Here is a 22,889-nt window from a genome sequence, read left to right as displayed (position 1 = left end):
TCCCAAGGAAACAACCTTCATTTGGTCCTTTCCTCAGGAGCTCCTATTGAAGGAATCCAAAAAGTCAGGTGAGACGGACTTGTGTACTGTTACCTAGTTAATGGAATGAATGTTTCCATAATGGAAACATGTTTTTTAAAAGTTTCTTCTTTCAAAGAAACTTCATAATAAGGTAATACTGATATGTAAGAGTGAGAAAACAAGAAACTGACATTGCTGACACTTCTTTAAATCCAAGAAAGAGCTCATTGTCAGCCAAACTGCAATATAAAAGTAATGAAAATCTAATCAGATCTAACAAGAAGTGGGCAAAAAATCAAAATTGTCTAGGACTATTTTAAATAGGCATTTGCATCCATTATAGTGATAAACCTCACCCTATTTGTATACTGTGCGTTGAGATAATACTTAATGATTATATGATACATCACAATTGATCAGGCATTTAACTGTATTGTGTAATCTTTATCTTATGTTTCTATTTCTGTGTTTCATAACATACTTAAGGCACAGAGTCCGCTTGAGAGCCTTTCCCTCTGTCCTCCCCCCAGTCACATGTGCTCTCGCTCTCTGTCTCTCTCAACTAAATAACTCTTTAAAAAATTGATTTTACAGATGAGAAGGTTGAGTTCCAGATAGTTTACGGAGGTTTTCCAGGATTGCACTTCTGCTTGATTATAGAATCAAATTATAAGCAAGTCTTCTGATGTTCAGTTCAAGAATCTACCACAGAGTGTAAGACATCTTGAAGTGACTTTACCTTCATCTTGAAGGCATTCTTGCCTCTGGCACACATTCGCTTCTGCTGTGTGCTCTCTGCCCCTCTCTCACCCGTGACCCACCTTGGTTCTCAGTTTCTTTGTATTCTTGACTCCCTTACGTTTGTTGACATTAACCCTTCCTCCATGTGGACTTGTCCTTTACTTTCACTCACTCTAGAGCATCTGCTCACGTTGTCCTAAATGGCAGCTCCATACTATGTTTCGTCCTGCCCTATAGCCTTATCTTCTCAACTCAGTGCTACCATTGTCGAACGTGACAGGGCCAATACTCACCAAGGGATCCAGATACAGCTCCTGAGGTCTAATTTTGCTTTGGGTTATGGGAACCATGCTGGTTGTTTGCATCTCTTCTTGTTATTGGGCCAGTGACCCTACTTTAATCTCCAGTTTCCTTTTACACTCTGAACTGACTTGGTTCTGAATTGCTCTAGGATTAGTTGAGAGGTTGGAGGAAACTGAAAATATGAATTTACTTCCAGAGCTGTATCTGTAAGTTTGTGAATTGAGTAACTGTTATATTCTCAGAGCTATAATGGAAAAGTAATTAAGATCTCAGTGTAATACATAGAAGCAGAGCAAAAGGAAATGTAAGGAAGTACAGTGATTGAAAGCATGGATTTAGGGGCTCCTGGGTGGCACAGCGGTTAAGTGTCTGCCTTTGGCTCAGGGTGTGATCCCGGCGTTAAGGGATTGAGCCCCACATCAGGCTCCTCCGCTATGAGCCTGCTTCTTCCTCTCCCACTCCCCCTGCTTGTGTTCCCTCTCTCGCTGGCTGTCTCTCTCTCTGTCAAATAAATAAGTAATATCTTAAAAAAAAAAAAAAGAAAGAAAGAAAGAAAGCATGGATTTAAGGCCAAACAGTGATCTAATTCCGGCTCTGCCACTAATTAGCTGTATAAAATTGGACAAGTCAGTTCACTTCTCTATGTTTGTCTCCCCATCTATAAAATCGGAATAATAATTATACCTACTTAAAAATAAATTTGTAAATATCAAATATGGTAAAGTAGCTAACACATTTAGAGTAATGTCTGGTGAATAACAATTGCAGTTTTAGTATTAGACAGTAGAGTAATCTCCATGAAATATCAGTGTTGGATAGATATTCATTTATTCACTTAACAAATGTCTCATGGCCTATTTTTGTATACAAAATTGAACTAGGGAATTTTAGGGAATATAATAAAGTATAATACACAAAAGAAATGAGATAGGATGAGGGTCTGGGTTAAAGCAGCAGAAATGGTAATGGAGATGAATGGACAAATTTTTAAATTTAAAAATGAGAATGCATAAGATATAGTGACCAATTAAATGCAGGATTAAAAGAAAAAGAGATGTTGGGGCGCCTGGGTGGCACAGCGGTTGAGCGTCTGCCTTCGGCTCAGGGCGTGATCCCACGTTATGGGTTCGAGCCCCACATCAGGCTCCTCTGCTATGAGCCTGCTTCTTCCTCTCCCACTCCCCCTGCTTGTGTTCCCTCTCTCGCTAGCTGTCTCTATCTCTGTCAAATAAATAAATAAAATCTTTAAAAAAAAAAAAAGATTTAAAAAAAAAAAGAAAAGAAAAAGAGATGTAAAAAATGCATTTTTTACCCATACTCAGGTTTGTGTGTTTATATAAACTATGTTTTAGAGTGAGGGAGGGAATTAAGAGGGAGGAATAGGCTTTGGAGGAAAGATAATGTGGTTGATTTAGACATTTCTAGTTTGTAGTGCCTATAAGTAGAGATGAAACTGAAGCTTAGGAGAGAGGAACACTGGAATTTGAGTTGAGATGATTATTGAGGACATAGGAGTCATTGAGATCACCCAGTGTAGACATTTAAAGGAAGAAGAAAATTCAGATTAGCCCAATATTTTAAAAAGAACAGGGGAAGAATATGTCAGCAAAGTAAAAAAAAATAGTAATGTGGAAGCACGAACAGAGTGTAATATGGTGGAAGCAAAGGGTGGAGAAAGGTTGAAAGGTCCAACATTGGCCACTGCTGTGGGAAGACTGAGTAGGATGAAATTGAAAATAAACCCTTGGGTATGATGATTAGGCAACAATTGGTTACAGTGAGTTGATACAGATAGTACACTCTGTGGGTAATGATATAGACAGCACGTACAGGATGAAATTGGAGTTTAATGCTGCCACCCACTCACTGTCAGATTTGCTGAACAACATACTAACACCGTCTAAGCCCCTGTTCTCATCTGTGTAAATAAGACTACTACTGATACCTACAGTTCATTGAATCCTTGAAAGATATAAATGAGATAATACGTGTAAGCTGCACAGTGCCTGGCACACATTATTCACTCAACAAATATTAGCTATTAATAGTAATGATATCATAATCAGTTAATGAGCAAATGGGAGGTTAGGACATGAAAACTTCTCAAGAAGTCTGCAAGAAAGAGGAGAAACATGAAGCCTTCTCCTGAATAGTAACTCTGTTTACTAGAATTTTTTAAATTCTAGGGTGGAGAAAAGCTTGAGCATGTTTTTAAACAGAGGAGAAAGAGCCAGCAATAGAATAAAAATACTATAAGAAGTGGGGAGCTCTTTATTTAGAGAAAATTGTCTCATAACTGATAAATTTCATAAAGAAATAATATGACAAGTTCAATAAATCAATAACTGAGAACAATATTTGAGTTGAAACATCTGTGGTTGAATCTAATCTGTGAAGCCATCTACAATTTGTTGGCTGTTCTCAAGCAAAAAAGTGTTTCCTCTATGGAGCCCTTTGAATTTACAATTCTTTACTGCTTCTGAAATGAATGTGGATTCTTAAAAGATGTGGCTAAGAGTCTGGACAGCTCTATTGAGATGAGATATCACCTCTTTCCAATAGTTTTCCTAGTCAGGTGAGAATGGAAAATGCTGGAGAATGCACGTGCTCACACACACGTGAAAGAGAGAGAGAGAGAGCAGGAAGTGCCTCACTAACGAGGCATTCAATCCCCCAAGCAGATCTCATGGTGTGGGGATTAGCTTCAGTGCGTAGGATACCTGAAGAATATTGACTAGACTATGTTAGCCATAAGTACTCTGAAAAGAAGTCAAAAAGCCTTTTCCAAAATGGGTGGAGATCAGTGGCCCCACAATAGTCATAGAGATGAGAAAAAGGGAAAATGGAGAGAAATACAGAATACTTTCATCTTAGTAAGTAGCTTGGTTCAAAAATAAGCGTTTAAACGTTATGTGTTAAAGAAGAGTGATAAACCATTTTGACTGCCAGATACCATTTTGAGCTTTTCCAGAATCATACTTATACTTGTTTAGAAAGACTTAACAGCTACTTCTTTCACAATTTTGCCTAGTTGACCCTGCAGGCAAGTGAAGAAGGTCCTTTTAGCTCAATTCTCTAGATGGCTCCAATCCCAGTGTATCCTCCCTCCAAAGGAGCTCTGTCTCCTGGTCAGTGCAAAGAGTGATGGGGGATAAGTACCTCTTCAGATATTTCTCTCACAGAGGCAGTGGCAGCAAACAGCTCACTTCAGTGAAAACTTCTCTGTTGAATTCTCACTTTCTTCTTGGCCATCTACTGTTAGTAGGGAAAGAACCTAATAGACGCTGAGTTGCTGATGACCGATAATGGTTTATTATGATATCCCTTCAGGCTATTTACATTTGAGCAAAAGAAAGCATTAACTCTGAAGGTAGGAATTTTAAGTACTTTGGAATGCTCTAGGGGAGATGTGTGAAGACTTAGGGCTCTTCCTAGCGCTTCACCAATTATATCATATAAACAACAGCCTGCTTTTAGCTCTATTCTTGGCAGGCTACAAGGCTGAGGATACTAAGAATAATAACCACGTGACCAGGGTCTCAATCCTAAACCCTGCCTAGAAAGAAAAGTCCTCATGATTTAGGAAGACAGGTGAAATTACCTCCTTCCTTTGTGTATGGATTAGCTGTAACAATTAAATGTATCTTGTACTGATTGATTTCACTCCATTAGTTACAAAATATATCCCCAACAGTTTTCCTAATCTGAGAAAAGAAGAAAGGGAAAGAATGTCGTTTGTAGAAACTGTATTCTAGAAAAAGGAAATCGTCAAGCTACCTTAAGGAAGTAAAGAATTTTCACTGACAAAAAAATGAGCATGCAAAAGCACTGAATATGTATTTATTAGCCAGCTAGTAACATTTGTAGAAAAGACAGCATATTAACTATTGTGGGCAAATATAAGGAGACAGACAGTAAGAAGCTACTAAATATATGAAAACAAATGTGAGAAAAAGACATACCACCAGAGCAACTGTGTGTGTGTGTGTGTGTGTGTGTCTGTGTGTGTGTCTCTGTGTGTGTGTGTGTCTGTGTGTGTGTGTATGTGTGTGTGTATGTGTGTGTGTATGTGTGTGTGTCTGTGTGTGTGTGTGTGTGTGTGTGTGTGGAATATGGATGGGGAGCATAATAAAGTTACCAAACATTGCTTTAAGGCAAAGATAACAGCAATCCCTACGTAGGGCAATTACTTTCACAATTTTTTTTCATTTGATCCGCACAACTGCCCTGAGAACTTAAGTATTAAGACACCAAAAACTCAAGTATAGCAGAGGTCCAGAGAAAAGAAGAAAGGTTAGTGTAAAGGGTCATGCAGCAGGTGGACAGTTAGGAGGAGGGATGAAAAAGGAGTCAAGAGAAAGTCCTGCCATTTGGCATCATTATCGGCTTGAGCATAATTTTATTATATCTCCTGCTCATGGAAATTCAAGGTTACTCAAGTTATAATAATTTCTCACTGTTCACGTATAAAACATCTTATGTCAATTTAAGTATTCAGTACTTCTGTATATTTAGCCCAAGATGATCTGACACAGATATGAAATGACATATATGAGGCTATTCATTTTACATTGTTTTTTAATGGGAAACATTTGAAAACAAATGCCCATCAGTAGAGGGCCAAGTAAATCAGTTGTGTTTCAGCCACACAATAGAGTATTAAGTGGCTGTCAAACAGAATGAAGCAGCTCTCTGTTCATATGGAAACATCTTTGTTAGTTTCCTAGAATTGCCCAAAAAGTGTCATAAACTGTATGACACAAACCAACAAAAATGTATCGTATCACAGTTCTGGAGACTAGAAGCCCAAAATCAAGGTGTTGGCATAGTCAGGTTTCCTTTGAAACCTGTAGGGGATAGTCCTTTCCTGCCTCTTCCTAGATTCTGGTGATTTGCCAGCAAGCCTGGGCATTCTGCAGCTTGCCGCTGCATCAAGCCAATCTCTGCCTCTGTTGTTTGTTGTCATGTGGCAGTCTCACTGTATGTCTCTGTGTCTTCTTCTTATAAGGACACCAGTCACGTTGCATGAAGGACCCACCCTATTCCAGTATAACCTCATTTTAACTGATCATATCTACAATGACCTTGGTTTCAAATAATGCTACCTTCTGAGATACTCGGGGCTAGGACCTCAACATATTTTGGAGGGGCCACAATTCATTCTATAACAATCTCCAAGGTAAATTAGGTGAAAAAAAGTAAGGAGCAGAACAGGGTATGTGGCACGATCTCTCCCCGTGTAAAAGAAATATGCACATACATATTACATAAATGTTTATAAATGCATTAGCATAGCTCTAGAAGTATTCATAAAATACTAGTGGCTTTCGAACAACTACATAGCTGGTAGAACTAGTATAGAAAAATCATACTTTTTAGTTATTGCTTTTTTATACTTTTTGAGTTCTGTGTTAATTTTTTTTAATCCTCTTCCACAACTATTCTTTAGTTACCTTGAATCTATTTAACATTTAAATTTCCTCAAATATTAGGAGAAGGTATTCATCCTAGAGAGAATTCACTCCATTTAATGTTTGTCCAAAATATTCAGTAGAGTGAGACAAAGAAATGAGAACCAGGATGAGAGACTGAGCTCAGAAATTGCACAATCAGAATCTGAACAAAGCAGATGCATGCGGCAGAAATTGAGTTCAGATTCTCCAACAGGATTATGATCAATGTGAGAGCAATGTGGATGCCATGGTCAGGAGTGGCAAGGTAAGCCCCACAGTTGTGCAGAATGCAGTATTTCCTAAACCTGCCAGTCCTAAGAATCATCTTTTCTTGCATGCAGATTTCTAGGTCCCTCTGCTGGAGAGTCTGGTTCGGTCAGTTTGAGGGTCTGGGCATAAAATGTGCATGTTTAATACACGCAGGGAAAAAAGTTTGGAAAACACTAAAGAGCAGAGAGATGAGAACACTTGGTGTTACCTCTTTCTCTACCTGACTGCTTAAAATTGACCTTGATCCTAAGGCGTAAGCATGATACTCAGTTCAGGACTACTGGGATGGCCTATCTTGTGCCACAGCATCCTGCTGTTAGCCTTTATTCATTTCTGCATTTCCTCAGTAACTCAAATATAAAAAGCTCCCTGACACAGGTTTTTATTTCACCTGCATTGTTTAGACCCCATGGGAACACAGTCGGTCTGATATTCCAGAGAGTTTCAAGATAGAACAATCCTGAGAGATCAAGATCTAGCATAGAATTGGATCACGATCTAGAATGGAAACTCCTCGGGATGAAAATGACATCTTTTATAGATATAGAATTAGGAAATCTGTTGATAAAAAATGTTCCAAAACATATTTTGAAGTAACTTGCTTTGTCAGGAATAAATAGTATGCTGCCTAAAACAGGGTTGGTAGTAAATAAATTTGAGAACTACTTATTCCCTTCCTAAAGATTCACAATGCATATTATCATAGTGAAGGCTCTAAGAAATCCTTGATGTAAAGAAATCTATCTAACTTTGTTGAATGCAGAGTTTATAAAATGTACTTGACTACAGATCATTTTCTTAGACTTTACTTATTAAAGTATTCTTGCAGAGCTGAGGTTCCAAGGAGCACAGTTTTGGAAACATTATTATAAATGCTTTTATATCTCATTTGCCAAGAGTTTGGAGAGTAGTTTGGGAAAGAAAATGTTTTCATAGAAATGAAGTCAGCTGAGTGGATGAGATAAAATTACTTATAGGAGCATTTATTTATTTAATAAACATGTATTGAGCACCATCCGGGAGAATAAACTAGACAGAGCGTTTTTTCCATAGCATTTTTCCCGTAAGCATATAAACAAAGGGAATTTTTTTATAAACTCCTTTATTAACATGCATTATTTTGTAATTTTGTTTTAAAAAATTGTAGACATTTCTGGCATATTCTCCTTCATAGAATATCCACAACTTGATTAATAAGAAAGCACACCAGCTTGCTGGGCCAACAAGTGTTGATTCATTGGCAAAAAAAACCCCAAAAAACAACAACAAAAAAAAAACCCAGACTCTAAGAACATTGAAGTATTAATTTTTCAAATATGGAGTACAACAAATGTTTTGATTTATAATGAAGTTATTTTAATGGTAATAAAATATTAGAATTAATGGCAGACATAAAAATACTTAATGATAGAATGAGGCTTCCAATTAAATATGGCAATTGAACGTGGTTGCTTATTTTTATACTCTTCTAAAGCCCCACATAAATGGCAGCAAAGCCATCATTAAAAGGAATAAACCCATTATAACAAAGAGAACAGGGTGGGTAATAACAGTAACTAAGAGATATCTTCAAGATTTTAGAAAATGGGAAGTACATGAATGAGTGGTAAAAGACTGCTCAGCAAATCAAGTGAAGCCTAACTGTCCGGGATGAGAAAGAGATACCCCAACAACAAGTGCACCCATTGAACTATAAATGCCAGAAAAGCCCAAGATTTAAAGATATTGGTTATTCCTAAAGAACCAGGCTATCGAGTAGGATGAAAAAGAAGAGAATTAATCGAAGACTATAAACAATAGTTAGACCTCCCAGATGCCCCCTTCAGCCAATAAAGTCAGGTACACCATTTTAGCCCCGGCAGAGGGCAAGATGAAGAGCCAGATTTACCATGAAGCTAATGGAGCCAAGGCCTTGGGCTCCCCATCTGCACAGGTCCCTTCCAAGGCCCTGTATTGAATTTTGCTTCATAATTTTATATATATTTTTTTGCCTGGAAGAGGATTCTCCAAATTGTTTAAGCTTTAGGGCCACCAAACCTAGATCTACCTTAGACAGGATGGAGAGGTTGGACCAGGAGACACCATACTAAAAATACTAAAAATAAGGGGATTGTGTGAGTCTGTGTGAAAATCAGTTCTTTTACCCCTTTTACAGCTCAGCTCCCAAAGCTCTGGTGGCCAGGTTTATACTCCCAGGCAAGAGATTAGAAAAAAATGACCAGCTCAAAATAAAAAGTCTACAGAAACTGACATTTACAGGAGCCCACCTGTCTCTTCAGGGGATCCCGATTCCAACTCAATCTCTCTTCAGCAAAGCTCACCAGTTGGCAAATTCTGAAGTTTAAGAGCATCACTTTTAAGTATAAATAGACAGCTAAGAATCACCAGAGAAAAGCCTTTAATATAATAGAAAAAAAAAGAAGCAGAGGGAAGCCTAAACAACAAGAAAAACCTTAAAACAAATATCATCAGAAAGGGAAAAAAAAGAGGCAGCTGGGTGGCTTAGCTGGTTAAGCATCTGCCTTCAGCTCATGTCATGATCCCAGGGTCCTGGAATCCAGCCCCACGTCCATCAGGCTTCCTGCTCCCTCTCCCTTGTGCTGCTCCCCCTGCTTGTGTTCTCTCTCTCTCTCTCTCTCTCAAATAAATAAATAAAATCTCAAAAAAAAAAGGAAAAAGAAAATGTTGCATCCATTTTAAAAAGTTTATATACACATATATAAATACATAAATATACAGATACACACATGCATATACACATTCAAAAAAAAGGACAAAAATATTAGATATTTAAAATATGATAGCAGATGGATTAAAATATAACACTGAGGAAATTGGCTTAATAACAAAGATTCCAGAAATAAAGTGTAGAAGTAATGAGGGGGAAGAAATCATCACCGACGTAACAGAAGCAGGCGCCCCAGCTGTGAAACTCTGAGTTTCTAAATTGAGTCAACTAAACGTCCAGCACAAAAGATACGTAACAGTAATAGCCAGTGTTTACATAAGTCCTGTTACGCACCCAGCAGTGTTCTAAACGTTTGGAAGTGTTATCGCTATCTTCCCCATGATCCGATGATGTGGGCACTAGTATTGTCCTAATTTTACAGCCAACAGAAGCACAACGTTGAGTAAACTGCCCAAAGGTATGGAGCTAGTTAAATAAGAGACCTAGCAGTCTGGCACCGGAATCATTATACTATCTGACTTTCCAGAAAAAATCAGATCTTGTGAAAGCCAAATTTTTGAAATTTTAGAACACGAAGGCTTCCAGTGGGGGGAAAAAATAATAGGTCACATACCAAGGCCTGGCAACAAGATTGACATCAAAATTCTCAGTAGCACTACTGAAAACTAGAAGGCAATGGAGCAATGCGTCCAAATTTCTGAGGAAAAATCATTTTCAACCTAGAATTCTATACCCAGGCTCTCCACCAAGAGTGAGAGTGAAATAAAAGCATTCACAATCATGTGAGGTTGCAAAAATTTACTTCCTGTGCCCTCTTCTCAAGAAGCTACTAAAGTACTAAATCAAGAAAGGAAGATGGGGTATCCACGAAAGGACCTCCTCCAAGGGGAGAGTCAGAGGGAAATCCTGGAAGATGATAAAGGGAGGCCAGTGTGTTAGCTGTTTCACAGGCCCAGAAAGATACCAGACAAGACTGGAGCAAGAAGGCAGAGGTCTCTGAAAGGAATGATGAAAGTGGAAAAATAGGAGAGGAGGCAGAAAACTCGAGAGATTAACTGTAGTGTTTGACCATATTGAGAGAAGTTGTATAGTCTGGCAGCACGTTTAGGAATGAATTAGTTCTCAGTAAATGCAAAGCTAAACAAATGCAAAAACAAGGCAATTTCAGATTCAGAGAAAACAAATGGTTGTACAATAAATGAAAGGTAATCATAGTACAAGTTACACCTCAGTGTGGAATACTATTTGTATAGTTATACCAGCGAAAACATCAAAAATGTTGGTATAACTATATGGGGTGGATGGAGAAAGGGAGCATGTATCGTTTTCTCTTGTCCTTCTTTATATGTATATTTTTCATATCCTGGATCACTTTCTGGAATTATTAGATTATTTGGCTACTTGTCTATTATTTACCATTTTACACCTGAATGTAAGTTCATAAAAATGGGGACTTTGTCTTATTTACTAGTATATTCCCTATTGTTTGCAGGAAGGCAGAGGGCAGGGAGTGTATAATTGAAATAGAAAACCCTTTAGGTCCTTTAGAGTAGAAAATCAGTAGGCAACGTTCAATATTGAAAAATCCGGAGAGCAGAAATTGGAAGTGTGAAGGGATAAAGCAGTGGAGAGCTGTGTTCTAATATAAGCCTTGTAGTATTTTCTGATTCTTTAATTATTTACATGCATTACTTTGATAAACAAATAATAATTAAACTTTGGAAGGAGGAAACATGTAAATGGATATTATAAGGCTATGTATAGCAAAATGAAGTTTCGTTATACATTTAAAACAATTAGTGTTTTAGATTTACTAATTCCACAACAATTTGTAGAATCAATTGTATGAAGTAAGAGATTAGAAGAAAGCAACCCAGAAAGGAGACTTTGAGATGATTAAGCTGATACGTGCTGAGACCCTGAACTAGATGGGTGTCCCTGAATTTAGAATATATATTGGACATATATTGGAATATATTTTGTAAGTTAAAAGTATTTTTAAAAGTATCCAGGAATGACCACATCTTCCATAGTCATCATTCATAGTCATTCTCAAGTAATTTTTCAGGACTTTAGAAATAATGAGTGCAATCCTATAACTTAAATACAAATTAAAAGAAATGAAAGATTACCCTTATTTATAGCAGTATTCCTTTCAGCAATATTCCTTTATAGCTCTACTGTCCACGATGAGCAAGTCTTTACAACTCTGGCACACAGGGTAATGTTCAAAGCAGGAGATAGAATAGTAGTATCCATGTCACATTATTATGTACAGTTCCACACGTTCAAAACTCACTAGCTTTTAGAAGTCAACATCCTGTGATTTTTAGGAATTTTCTGCCATGTTCCTGATAAAGACCTTCAGTTACTTCTCAGCCCTTTGAAAACAAACACCTTGTTTTCCTGCCCTATAGCATTTACCTTATTTTGTCTCATTTAATTCTGAGTTATTTTCAACCCTGTTATGAGTCAGTAAGGCCACTTGGACCAGGATTTGTACCATAAAGATGCTCAAGAAAGATTGTTTGAGTTGAATTGAGTATTCATATTTGTAGATGCTTGTAGTAATTTAACAATTTACTCCCTCCGAGAGGAGCTCAGTGCGCTCATCGAATAAGGAACTAAGCTAGATCAATTGTTCTTAACCCCGACTGCACATTAGAAATGTCAGGAAGACTTATTAAATATTCTGGTGTCCGGCTCAATAAGTTATATTGGTAATTAAAAATTCTCCTGTTGATTCTAACAGAGATTGAGAACTGCTGAATTAAATGATCTTTGGCTTTGATTCCCAAACTTGGTTAAGTATCAGACTCAGCTAAGAGGCTTCCTAAAAATGCATCCCTTCCAGCTCCAAGCTCTGTGATTATGACAAAGTGGCACTCAAACCACTGCTGTTTAATTTTCTAATTTAGTGCATTAGGTGTGACAAGTTACAGAGGCAAAAAACTTACTGGAGGTGGTCCGCTTAGAAACAATCTTAAATTTGGACTTGTGTACAAGGAATTGATGAACTAGCAGGGAGAACCCAATGTCATTTATCCCTACTCATGTTCCCCTTCCCTGCAAATGTCTCTTTCCTTCATCTATTTGGTTTAATTTCTGCCTAGAATGGAATTTGGGGGTTGGAGCAAGTCAGCACCTACAAGCTAGTTCCAAGACCCTAGGGAGTCTGAATGACATTACTGAAATGCTTTATGTAATGCTATGCTTGCAAAAGACTGTGTTGCTCTTTTACCAGAAATAGGTATTATCTAATAATAACTATTGTCACCATTTCCTCCGAATACCACATGATATAATATTCTTAACACTATTTTCACTGCAAATAAACATATCAGTTACTAAATAACAGTATCTTATTTATTTGATCACTTCATAGTTATAAGCTCATAGAAGCCTCATGACAGTCTGTCAGATAGGTTGAGATATCCTCATTTTGCACATGAGCAAACTGAAGTTAAAACTTGCTACAGCAGTCAAGCCAGGTCTCTGTCACCTGGTTCCAACTCTAGTGCTCTTTCTATTCTAGTATGTTCACTGTCTTTTTGGTGGAGAGAGTGGAAATTTTTCTTTTTTAAAGAATGTCAGATTTCAAGTTTCAAATGTGCAGTTTACTTTCTGATACATACTTCCCTTTGAAGAAGAGAATGTCTGGGGTGGTGGACATTCCAAGCAATCAGACCAATAGTTTTATACAATAATTTTACACATTGCTCATAATTGTCATTTTTCTACCTGGAAATCACTGACCATAAATTTCCTGTAAAACTGCTAGCAGTACAACTTTGAAATTGATTTTAATCCTATAATAATGGAGAAGAGTTTGACATGCAAGTGTCAAAGGATTGGTTTTCCATGTTGGTGTAGTAAATAGGTCCTTAATACCTTATTCTTGAAAATAATGACCCAAATGTTAGCCTTCTTGATACATGCACCTTGCTTATCATGCATGCATCAACAAGACACAATTTGACCTTGCTGTGCAGAAAAAAGAAAGACTGTATGTTGGAAAGCGAAAAGGAGACTGGAGTGTTTATATAGAGGGGTCTAATTACAAGTATTTAAAACATAAAACCATGGTTCAGAATCTCTTCACCCAGAAAAACTTGTCTCTACCAGCTGTATTTTTCCATGTTCTTTTCTGCTTTTGTGGCAATCAACTCCTTTGTTACCCTTCCAAAATGTTTAAATAGAATGGAGCTGTATTTTGAGAGACAATTAGAAACTCTAGAGCCCTACAAAAGGTTAAAAAAACAAGGAGAACTTTTCTAATTAATCCTCTTAGTTTTACTTCATTTTAGAATGTAAGATGGAGAGAAGAAAACCTGAATGGGGCATTGAGACCTTATTTCTAGCCCTGGTTCTGCCACAAACTTAGTATAGCCCTTGGGCACATCACCTAACTATTCAGAACCTGTATTTCTCATCTGTGAAATGAAAGCACTTGCCTAGAATGATCTTTCTTCCCAGCCAGAACATTCCATAATGCTACATTTTTACAATTCTTACATTTAATCTTCATTCTACACTGAACATATCCAAAATCTAAAATTTTACTAGATCTTCTCGTAAGAAATTATTTTGCTGTCACTAACACTGTTTTTCAAATGGTGGTCCTCAAACTTTCACATAACAGAATCACCAGGGATGCTTATTTAAAATGCAGACTCTTTTGTGGTTCCATACAAATTTTAGGATTGCTTGTTCTGCTTCTGAGAAAAATGCTGTTTTGTACTTTGATAAGGATTGCATTAAATCTGGAGATTGCTTTGGGTAGTATAGACATTTTAACAATACTTGTTTTTCAAACCCGTGAGCATGAAATGTCTTTCCATTTCTTTGTGTTGTCTTGAATTTCTTTCTTCAGTGTTTTATAGTTTTCAGAATACAGGTTTTCACCTCTTTGGTTCATTTTATTCCTAGATATTTTATTGATTTTGGTGCAATTGTAAATGGGATTGTTTTCTTTTTTTTTTTTCTTTTTTTTTTTTTTTTAAGATTTTATTTATTTATTTGACAGACAGAGACAGCCAGCGAGAGAGGGAACACAAGGAGGGGGGGTGGGAGAGGAAGAAGCAGGCTCCCAGCGGAGAGGCCTGATGTGGGGCTCGATCCCAGAACACTGGGATCACGCCCTGAGCCGAAGGCAGATGCCTAACAACTGCGCCACCCAGGCGCCCCGGGATTGTTTTCTTAATTTCACTTTCTGCTGCTTCATTATTAGTGTATAGGAATGCAACGGATTTCTGTACATTGATTTTGTCTCCTGACTTTACTGAATTCGTTTATCAGTTCTAGTAGCTTTTGGTGGAGTCTGTAGGGTTTTCTATATACAGTATCGTGTTATCTGCAAATAGTGAGAATTTTACTTCTTCATTACCGATTTGGATGTCTTGTCTTTCTTTCTGTTGTCTGATTGCTCTGACTAGCACTTCCAGTACTATGTGGAATAAAACTGGTGAGAGTGGATATCCTTCTCTTGTTCCTGACCTTAGGGGAAAAGCTTTCAGTTTCTCACCATTGAGTATGATGTTGGCTGCAGGTTTTACATAGAAGGCCTTTTATGTTGGGGTATGTTCCCTCTAGACTTACTTTGCAGAGGGTTTTTACCATGAATGGATACTGTACTTTCTAGAATGCTTTTTCTGCATCTATTAAAATGATCATGTGGTTTTTATCCTTCCTCTTATTGATGTGACATGTCACATTAATTGTTTTGCAAATATTGAGCCAAACTTGCATCCCAGGAATAGCCAAGGCAATAAAAAACAAAACTGGAGGTATCACAGTTTCAGATTTCAAGTTATATTACAAAGTAGTAATCATCAAAACAGTATGGTGCTGGCAGAAAAATAGACACACAGATCAATGGAAGAGAACAGAAAACCCAGAAATAATAATTATATGGTCAATTAATCTTTGACAAAAGAAGAATTAACATAAAATGGGAAACAGTCTCTTCAACAAATGGTGTTAGGGAAGCTGGACAGCAACATGCAAAAGAATGAAGCTGGACTATTTTATCTTACCATTCACAAAAATAAACTGAGTTAAAGACTTAAATGTGAGATCTGAAGCCATAAAAATCCTTAAAGAGAGCACAGGTAGTAATCTCTCTGACACTGGCCATAGCAATGTTTAGATTTCTAGATATGGCTCTTGAGGCAAGGGAAATAAAAGCAGAAATAAACTATTGAGACTATATCAAAATAAAAAGCTTCTGCACAGCAAAGGAAATAATCAACAAAACTAAAAGGCAACCTACCGAATGGGAGAAGATATTTACAAATGACATCTGATAAAGGGTAGTATACAAAATATATAAAGAACTTATAAAACTCAACACCCAAAAAACAAATAATCCAATTAAAAATGAGCAGAAGACATAAACAGACATTTCTCCAAAGAAGACATACAGATGGCCAACAGACACAAGAAAAGATGCTCAGTATCACTCATCATCAGGGAAATGCAAATCAAAACTATAATGAGATACCACCTCACACCTGTCAGAATGGTTAAAATCAAAAACATAAGAAACAACAAGTGTTGGTGAAGATGTGGAGAAAAGGGAAACTTCTTGCACTGTTGGTGGGAATGCAAACTGGTACAGCCACCGTGGAAAACAGTATGGAGCTTCCTCAAAGAGTTAAAAATAGTACTATCCTGCAAAAGCCGGTAATCACACTACTGGGTATTTACCCCCAAAATACCAAAACACTATTTTTATAGCAGCATTATTTACAATAGCCAAGATACAGAGGCAGCCCAAGTGTCCATCAATTGATGAATGGGCAAAGAAGAAGTGATGTATATATACAATGGAATATTATTCAGCCATAAAAAGGAATGAAATCTTGCCATTGCAACACCATGGATGGAGCTAGAGAGTATAATGCTTTGTGAAATAAGTCAGAGAAAAAACAAATACCATATGATCTTACTCATATGTGGAATTTAAGAAACAAAACAAATGAAGAAAAAAGAGAGAGAAACCAAGTAACAGACTTTTAACTGTAGAGAACAAACTTATGGTTCCCAGTGAGGATGGGTGAAATAGGTGATGAGGATTAAAGAGTACACTTATCATGAAAAAAATAAATAAAATAATAAAAGAAATAAAAAATAAAATGCAGATTCTTGGACCCTGATCCAAGCTTACTAAATAGAAAATTTTAGGGTGGTATCTAATGTACAGCAGGGTGACTATAGTTAATTGTACTGTATTGTAGACTTGAAACTTTCTATGAAAGTAGATCCTAGAATTTCTGAGCATACACACACAAAATGGGAATGCTATGTGATGATAGATATGTTAACGAACCTTATTGCAGCATTTTCCAGTATATACACATATCAAATCATCACTGTACACCTTAAGCTTACATAATATTATATGTCAATTATATCTCAGTAAAGCTGGCGGAAACATTTTAAAAATAAAATCATGTTCCTAAAAAAAAATTATAGTATGGGAGGAGGGATTCAAGACTACATGTGTCTAATGAACTCTGGGCTGATCTGTATTTCCTCTAAAGTTTGAGAACAACTGAGAATCCAGGAATGAACAGGAGAAGGGAGGGAAGGATGACAGGAATAGTGATAATTTCTACCTAACTTTGGATGAGGAAGAAACAGGTGTAGAGGAAAAAAGGGAGTGGTCTGGGTGGCAGGGATACCCCTGGAGAATCATTTCTTTGTTGCTCACACTGATTTCATGTTTGAACAGACTGAAAGCAAGCATTAACTATGAGAACTGGTTGTTTAGAAATGCCCCACAGCCATAACATCAACTGATCCAATGGTTGTCTAGATTTGGTGTTCCATGATATTTGAAACCAGAGGAGATCATGGTTATGTTTTATGAAAGAGAAAATGACCGTCCTCAAGGAACAGAGAGAAAATGATGACCATTCAGAATTTCTGAAGATTTTTTAAAGAGTGGAAATAAACCCTTTGGTGAATTAGAATATATTCTTTTCACGCTTGGGGATTTTGTTCAAATTTTATTTATCCTCTTTTGGGGAGCATTTGTTATTCTGGAATTTTTTTTTGTTGTTGTTGTTGTTGCTGTTTATTTATTCTGTTTTTTTAAGTAGGTTCCACACTAGGCATGGAGCCTAATGTGAGGCTTGAATTCGCAACCCTGAGATCAAGACCTGAGCTGAGATCAAAAGTCAGATGTTTAACCAACTGAGCCACCCAGGTGCCCCTATTCTGGAGTGTTTAGGCTAGATCACTTATGGGAATCCATGAAAAAACACATGCTTTATCAGCATGATTTCTTACCATGACTGTATACTTCCATAGTGATTGTCTGTGTAGGTTCTGTGACAATATTGCCTTTTTAGCACAAACACACATGTATACAAAATAGGAAAAGAAGGGAAAATCTCATCCAGTGTCTTAACTTCAGACAAGTTCAAGATCAAGCCTCGGGGACTTCAACTGATCTCTTGACAAGTCAAATGTCCCATGTGAAAGGACACTGAACTGCCCAAGGCATTTGGTGAAGTTCAAATAAATCTGCCCTTGACTTTAATGGAGAGATGATAAGGTGGAGGTGCTGCTCTGGCTTAGAAGGCTCTTTCAAGAACCACAGACATGTGGCTGCACTCCAGCATAAGAAAGGAAGTCCCTGCACCCTTAAAAGGATTTTGAAGAGTAATGACAATATAATAGCAATAATTCTGGTTTTGCATTAGTGGAAGAGTGACTTTTTAAGATTATGGTAAGCAGGTTCCTGTGGCCGTTTAACTCATATTCATGTTTCATCTTAGTGAAGAGGAGAATAGAAATAAAGGGAGAAAGGTAAACACAATATTTCATTTCCCTTCTCCAGGGCTTCCTAAACAAATGAACAACTTTCTTGTAGAGGCTTTCCTTGACTATTCCTTCTTTTCCTCTTTATTTTATTTTTTCATAATATATATGCCTTATTTTGTTTATCACCTATATCCGCCTCACTGGAATCTGTGCTCCGTGAAGGCATGGATTTCTGTCCACACTATTCATAGGTATTGCCACGGTGCCTAGAGAGTTTCTGGCACTTAGTAGGTGCTCACTAAATACTTGTTGAAAGAATGAATAAATTCTTATTAGATTATTGCCTTCCCACATTCAGTGATAATTAGCATATTTTATGCAGTTTTGGAATTATGTCCCCCCTAAATATGTCAATAAAATATTTAGGTAGTTGGGCCAAAGTAGAACGTTTACCAGACTGCTTATTTCTGGCTTTAAGATGAGGTAATTTAGTCATTGAGAACTGCAGCTCTGGAGTTGAACTATCTAGGTTTGAATCCTGACTCTGCTGCTTACTAGCTGTGAAATCTCCAGCAAGCTAATTCTCTGTCCCTTGATTTCCTCCTCCATGAAATGAGATAATAATAAGAAGGTAGCTCTGAGTATCAAATGTATCTAAATGGGGTCTTGCACATAGTACAGAAGAATAACATTTATGGTGGTTGCTTTCCTGTGAGAATCCTGAGTTATTTCTTCCATCGATGATGCTTCCCGTAGACCATGAACACACACTCACATTTGTGTTCTGACTTAAATCTGAATTTCTTGGAATATGTAGCTGCACGACCCTTAGGAACATCAGAAGGGTGCAATTTGAATGCAGGAAAAAAGGAAGGGCACTCTGGACAATGAAGCCCAGGTCACACCAATAACAATGAAATAATAACCATTCTTTCTTTAATATTTTAAATCTGTCTGTTCAGCCTTCTACCTATCTACCCATCCATTTGTCTATCTACCTATCCTACTTTAGTTGTATGGTCTTTTCTCTTAAGAAGTTATTTGTTTATGGATGTTTCTCATTTGAAAGAATAAAACACCAAACACACATATAGCAATTACTTTATGCCAGGCACCATTCTAAGCACTTAGAGAAAATGTCCCATTTGCCAGTGTAAACATCCATGTATTTGCTCACTACTTCAGAAATTCTTTCTAAAAATTTCAAACACAGAACACACTTTCATGTATAGTTAATGTTATTGGTCTTGTTTGTTCTGATCGAGTCATACAGGGCTTACGTGAACGTATTCCAGCCTTCTGGAGTTAACAATGGAGGTCTATCACCATGGTCCTCAGTATTAATTAAATACTATGTAAATACAACCCAGCATCTCTATGGATTTTTAAAGGACTCACAATATTCCGTAAGGTTCCTAGCTGCCTGCTTCTCCGCATGTACGTCCTAACATCCCTCTCAATGTGAACAAGCCCCATTCCCTCTGAAGGGCTCCGCCTGAGACCTTCATCTCTCTTCTTTCAAGCCCCCTGGAGCACTAATTTTACAAACTGTTACTTGGAGCTGACTTTTATTGACCTTTCAAGGGAGGAATGGCATGGTGGGAGAAGATGGGGTGAAAGGAACAGGATAACAGTAATTTCAACACGAAAGACAAAATAACCTTTAACAATTTTAGACATCACTAATCCTGGCATTTATGATCATTTCCCACCACTGAGAATTTCTCCCTGCCTGTTTCCGGCCATATCTTGAGGTTCTTCTCTTCCATGACACCTTTTTGCTTTCCTTTCTTCCCATTTTCCAGGCCCTTTACTCATTTACTCACTCTTCTCTTCAAGGTTTCCCTCAGAATATAAATATGGTCTTACTCCCCAGATCACCTCAGGCAATGACAAGTAGGGGCTTTCTTAACCAAGATAATCATCTCATTATGATTTTTTCTTTAACAGAACCTTCTACCCCAGGATTGAATTATGATATTCCTTATGGCACTTCCAGAATTTCTATGTAGAAGGGGCTTTGTAGGGATAGTCTAATTGGAAGGGAATTAAGAAAACATCTTGAAATTATGCTTGCATAGTAAACAAACTATTTTTAACTTAATCACACAGAATTCAAAGTCCTGGCAGAAATCAAAATTCTGTTTAAAGGAGTTTAACTAAAGAGACTTTAATTAAGGGAGTGTCTCCAGAGGTGTGGGCAGGTTAGAGAAACCAAAAAGGAACACTGAGGCGCACCCATGGACAGCAACAATGGGAAGCCATTACACCCCTAGGCCTGAAGGAGCAAGAGGAGAAAATAGTGTCTCTGAGCCTGGGGATGGCTGGAGCTGTGGAAGAGCAAGTAGGGGCTGTTATTGTAGGGGTTATAGGCACCAAAGCTGGAAGCAAGTGGGGGAGGAAATATTCTGATCTCCCATTCCTTTTGCTTTCCAGATGTTTCTCATGGACAGAACCCAACTAGAAGCCAGATGACAGGGGAACCCTGCTGAAGTTGTTTGCCAGATTCCCTGTCCATGGAGGTGGGTGTGGGTGACAGAGAATAACCAGAACAGATTATGTATTTATTTGGGAGTACCTTTGGTTTTTTTGTTTTGTTTTGTTTTTTGCTTTTTGGTTTTTGTTTTTGTGTTTTTAAAGATTTTATTTATTTATTTGACAGAGAGAGACAGCCAGCGAAAGAGGGAACACAAGCAGGGGGAGTGGGAGAGGAAAAAGCAGGCTCCCAGCGGAGGAGCCTGATGTGGGGCTCGATCCCAGAACGCCAGGATCACGCCCTGAGCCGAAGGCAGATGCTTAATGACTGAGCCACCCAGGCGCCCCTATTTGGGAGTAACTTTGAAAGCAGAAACTGAGGAAGATTAAGAATGGCTCAACCACTGTTGGCTACTTCATTAAAAAGAGAGGGAGAGAGGGAAGCAAACCCTAAGAGACTCTTAACTATAGAGAACAAACTGAGGGTTGCTGGAGGGGAGGTGAGTAGGGGGATGGATTCAATGAGTGATGGATATTAAGGAGGGCACTTGTGATGAGCTCTGGTGTTATATGTAAGTGATGAATCACTAAATTCTGTACCTGAAACTAATTATACCATAAATGTTAACTAAATAGAATTTAAATTAAAATTTGACATAATAAATAAATAAATAAATAAATAAATAAATAAAAATTGTTTTGTGCAGAAATTTTCCCCTCCTAATACACTGGAAGGCTGTTTGGGAGAGAGGTTAAGCCTCCTCTCCTTCCCTACTTTTGGGAAAAGCTCCGAGTTACAGGCAGAACAAGGTGCAAGGGAAGGACTCAAGCAGTGTTCACCTTGTCTTATCACCATGACTCCTACCTCCTTTCTACCACAGGGTAGCTTGAAACACTCTGTATTGTAAGAAATAGAAAAGCAGGGGCGCCTGGGTGGCACAGCGGTTAAGCGTCTGCCTTCGGCTCAGGGCGTGATCCTGGCATTATGGGATCGAGCCCCACATCAGGCTCCTCAGCTATGAGCCTGCTTCTTCCTCTCCCACTTCCCCTGCTTGTGTTCCCTCTCTCGCTGGCTGTCTCTATCTCTGTCGAATAAATAAATAAAAAAAATTAAAAAAATTAAAAAAAAAAGAAATAGAAAAGCAATTTTTGAAGCATAAAACTAACCTACAACAACCAATCCGGAAGTCAAGCTAAGCACCTGGAGAAGCCAACACAATTGAGGATGTACACTTTTGAACTCTAAATTCTTTTTTATTGCTTCTAAACTCAAGCTCTCAACCAACCTTGAGAAAAGTTTACATTACTCTTTGAAATCAGTGAGGCAAAAGTAAATTACTAAAATGGATAGAGAATGGATATACAATGATTCTTTCTTCAGGGCTGAATATTAATATGAAGGATGTCTTTGTTTCTCGCAGAGAATGGATGCTGCAACATAAACCCCTAGGTGCTTCCAGCCAACTTGCTTGCCTGGCTGGCCCTCCTTCATCTGGTTGTGTCTGCAATTGCCAAGGCAGTGGTGGAAGAATTTCTGGAAGATACTTAGGTTCAACCGAACTCCTTGGATGGGTCAATGACTACCTCAACTCCTGGGTATAATCATAGCATGCAGATATGGCGCTGACCTGCAGGTACCTGGGATGTACTATGGTGTCAAAGAGAGAGTGGCATGAAATTTCTAACAGGAAAATACTTCTGTAAAGTCATGTAAAGACATGACTTGAGGAATAAAAGAGAAATATCCTTGGACATACATGTTGCCCAAGCAACATTTTTGGTGTCCAGGATACCCTGTAGAAGGGTGCTGACCTGAGTGCTTTACTTTAATCACCTCAAAATAAATGTGGCAGGTGCATGTGAAAATACCCCTATTTTACAGAGAAAATGGGTTTAAGAAAATCATTGATTTGCTCAAAAACACGTAACTTGTATATGGTAGAGCCAACATTAAACCCCAGTTCTGTCTGTGTTCAAAGTTTTGCCTCTAACCGCAACACCACACTGAATGAATATGTCAGGGAGTTTGGAAGGAGGGTAATGAGATGGTATTTCATATGGATGGTTAAAGATGTTTCCAGAATTATGAATCTACAATATTGCTATTTATAAGAAATATATATATGTGATCATTCAGATGACCAAAATTTATTGCTCACATATAT

At 37.8% G+C, this 22,889-nt stretch overlaps 1 protein-coding gene across 1 annotated transcript in view; it reads left to right on the top strand.

The window, feature by feature from the left end:
- The window catches only part of LOC117797179 (mucin-1), an 88,910-nt gene extending 66,446 nt beyond the window's left edge, over positions 1–22,464 (top strand). Inside the window, exons 7-8 of the mRNA XM_034648281.1 lie at positions 20,686–20,771; positions 22,146–22,464. The gene's annotated coding sequence lies outside the window, so the exon portion shown is untranslated. The remainder of the gene's footprint in view (positions 1–20,685; positions 20,772–22,145) is intronic.
- The last annotated feature ends 425 nt before the right edge of the window (positions 22,465–22,889 follow it).

This window comes from Ailuropoda melanoleuca, chromosome 19 (assembly GCF_002007445.2).
Source record: "Ailuropoda melanoleuca isolate Jingjing chromosome 19, ASM200744v2, whole genome shotgun sequence".
NCBI lineage: Eukaryota > Metazoa > Chordata > Mammalia > Carnivora > Ursidae > Ailuropoda > Ailuropoda melanoleuca.
This window is presented reverse-complemented; position numbering and strand designations above follow the sequence as displayed.